General features: G+C 39.5%; 1 long non-coding RNA gene across 1 annotated transcript in view; it reads right to left on the bottom strand.

The window, feature by feature from the left end:
* LOC109256865 (uncharacterized) overlaps positions 1-2,314 on the bottom strand; it is a 125,099-nt gene extending 122,785 nt beyond the window's left edge. Inside the window, exon 1 of the long non-coding RNA XR_008422313.1 lies at positions 2,277-2,314. This is a non-coding gene — a long non-coding RNA (uncharacterized LOC109256865). The remainder of the gene's footprint in view (positions 1-2,276) is intronic.
* Between the last annotated feature and the right edge of the window lie 919 nt (positions 2,315-3,233).

Raw genomic sequence — 3,233 nt, 5'->3', positions numbered from 1 at the left:
CTGGACTTCGTGAGGTTTAAAAATGTATCCAGATTCTGGAACCAATATATGCCTGACTCTGAAGTCCACACTTCTTTTCCTACACCATACTGTTATCCTTTACACATGCTGAGTCCATTTATCTTAGACTCAAATATTTCCAGGTAGTACAAACAATTGAAGTTTTAGACAAATTATAACCTTTGACTCATTTATTGTATGAGCTTTGTATAAGCCATTGGCAGGAGAATATTGTTTGACCTGTGAAAAAGCTTGAAGAACAAGCTAAAATTTAATATTGTCCTGATTCATTTGCACTTGATATTTCAAATTTTGCTTAAGGTAATAATTTGTAATTTTCAATTTAGAGAGAAGTGTCCATGCCTGCACTTTCATTAATAAATATAATCCATAAAGAAAAGTAATGAGCGCAAATTAAATTTGAATAAACCTTGGAAGGAAAATCATCTCAAAAGAGAATTGCATCTTAAAACAGATATGTAAAAAAGGCAAGTGCCACAAAATCATTCATTACATAATGAAGTTTAATAATAATAGTCATTTATGGAAATTATGACAATCATAGTCATTATGGAAATATTTTAACAATACCTTTGGTATTCATGACTTAATGTATGTGAAATAACACTCAATTACTAACTTTAAATCAATTGAACAATTATGTCTATTGAAGTTATTCTAAAAGTGAATTATATTCTTTCTAGCTCCTATCTCCATTAAAATTATATATTTTTTATTTATATTACTAGATACAAGAGCAAGTCAAAGAAATAATAAAAAACTTTAAATCTTGCCTTAATGCAGGTTTTTATAAATAATTATAGGTATTTGATTCTCATAATCTACTTTAACCATTGCTGGTCTAAAGAAACAATAGATGCTTTATTTATTAATGTTTATTTATTCTTGAGAGAGAGAGAGAGACAGAGCATGAGTGGGGGGAGGGGCAGAGAGAGAGGGAGACACAGAATGGGAAGCAGGCTCCAGGCTCCAGGCTCCAGACCCTGCGCTGTCGGCACAGAGCCCCACGTGGGGCTCAAACTCACGGACCATGAGGTCATGACCTGAGCTGAAGTCAGAAGCTTAACCAACTGAGCCACCCAGGCTCCTTAGAAATAACAGATGTTTTAAAAGCCAGAATTCCTGATTAATATGAAATTATAAATATTGGTACCATATTTAATTACACAGTTAAAAAAATTTTTTTTAATGTTTACATTTTGGGGCTTCTGGGTGGCTCAGTCAATTGAGCATCTGACTCTTGATTTCAGCTCAGGTCATGATCTCGCAGTTTGAGTTTGAGCCCCGCATCGGACTCTGCACTCAGTGTGCAGAGCCTGCTTGGAACTCTCTCCCGCCCTTCCTGCGTGTTCTCTGTCTCTCTCTCTCAAAATAAATTAAATAAACTTAAAAAAAAAGTTTACATTTTCTCTTAGTTCCCTTTCCAGGTTGATTTGAAAATTTCATTGCCCTTACATATTTAAAAGACAACCTATATTGTTATAGCCATTATTATAATATCCGATATTTAAAGGCTATGAAGTTTTGTGCATTAACTTTCTCACCAAATGTTAGCAAAAACTATGATATATACCATCTTGGTTTTCTTTTCATCCTGATATTTTATCCAGTTTTAACAATGTTCTGCTAAATTATTATTCCTGTCAGAGGAAACTCTGAAATTCATTTATTTTTTAATTTTTTTAAGTTTATTTATTTTTGAGAAAGAGAGAGAGAGAGAGAGAGCAAGGCTGAGTGGGGGAGGAGCAGAGAGAGAGGGAGACCCAGAATCCGAAGCAGGCTCCAGGCTCTGAGCCGTCAGCGCAGAGCCCGACACGGGGCTCGAACCCACGAACTAGGAGATCATGTCCTGAGCTGAAGTCGGACCCTTAACTGACAAGAGCCCACCCAGGCACCCCTTTAAAATTCATTTATAAATGTAATACCGATTAGAATATTTCTGTCTTAAATGGTTTATAAAAAGCAAAGAAGTGTGAAGAGGCTGGTGTTTTACGAATCCAGTCTTTAAGAAAGTTCCCCTAGCTTTTGTGTAGATAATATACTACCAAAAACTGAATTATTAGATTGATTATAAGAGACTAATTATAAGATACTAATCATCTGAATCAGTAACCAAATACAAATATAAATACAAGATGAAACAATGAACGCCACAGCCTGGGAAAGCACTGACACATAGTAAGTGCTAGGGAAACCAGAATAGAGAGATGCTATTAACATTTTAAAAAGGAGGAGGAAATGAGGAAAGGGCTTACCTGATGCTCCGTTTTCTGATGTGAAGTTAGCTGTTCCCATCCCTGCTGCCCCCCCCCCCCCCCCCCCCCCCCCCCCCCCCCCCCCCCCCCCCCCCCCCCCCCCGTCGCAGGATGTGAGGAGGAGAGAAAAGGAATCAAAAGAGGACAAAGCAGCTAGAGAAGGCTCACCTTAAAAGCGGGCTGGAGGGAGGAGGAAAACGGAGAACTGCCTCATCAGTTCCTTTAAACTCCCAACTGCACCTGGCTTCCAGGGGTGCTTATGGGTCTACTGATGGGCGTGGCATTGTTCTTGTTAAAATCAAAGACAAGTGGAGAGTAGCCTTGAAAATTCCCGAAGCTAACAAAACCAGTACAGTCTCACGTACAAAGCTTAATTTAGCTTATTTTGCAAGACGAACTTTCATTTCCTGCTTATGCCTCATGAAACCGTTTCCCCAAATTGATGAGATAACCACGAACTAATTCCCTATCATTTGAGAAAACTAAAATGATAACTAATCACTAGGGAAAAGGAACAGTTGCTACCCCCCTCCCTATATAAGCTGCTTTTTAGAAATATTACCCCCGAGTCTCATTCCATGTTTGGTTTGAGGGCCCCTGGTTCAAGAACGGTACTTGTGCTGTGCGCACAATAAACTTTTACTAATGACTGTTTTGGTGATTCATTGGCTTTCCTTCTGCTATTTCCGACATAGTATAATAAGATAGCAGCTTCTCAGAGTAGCTATGTACTGAGCAGGGAGGCGCTGCCGCAGGAGCTCCTTCTGAAGTCTTTCACTGTGTCATCATTTAGGGAAACAGCATCTCTAAGCAGCGAATTACCCCCCAGTGAAACCGAGCCTCCACCTGGGAAGCCTCCGATATTCGCGCCCTCGCGGAGCCCAGGAAAGTACTGGGCGCCTGCTCACCTGGGCCCTCTTAGATGTGTTTGCAGCTTAACCACATCCTGGCTGCACA

This window comes from Panthera pardus, unplaced genomic scaffold (genome assembly GCF_024362965.1).
Source record: "Panthera pardus isolate Hobbes unplaced genomic scaffold, ASM2436296v1 HiC_scaffold_15, whole genome shotgun sequence".
Classification (NCBI taxonomy): domain Eukaryota; kingdom Metazoa; phylum Chordata; class Mammalia; order Carnivora; family Felidae; genus Panthera; species Panthera pardus.
The sequence above is the reverse complement of the archived record's forward strand: the minus strand, read 5'-3'. Positions and strand labels throughout refer to the sequence as shown.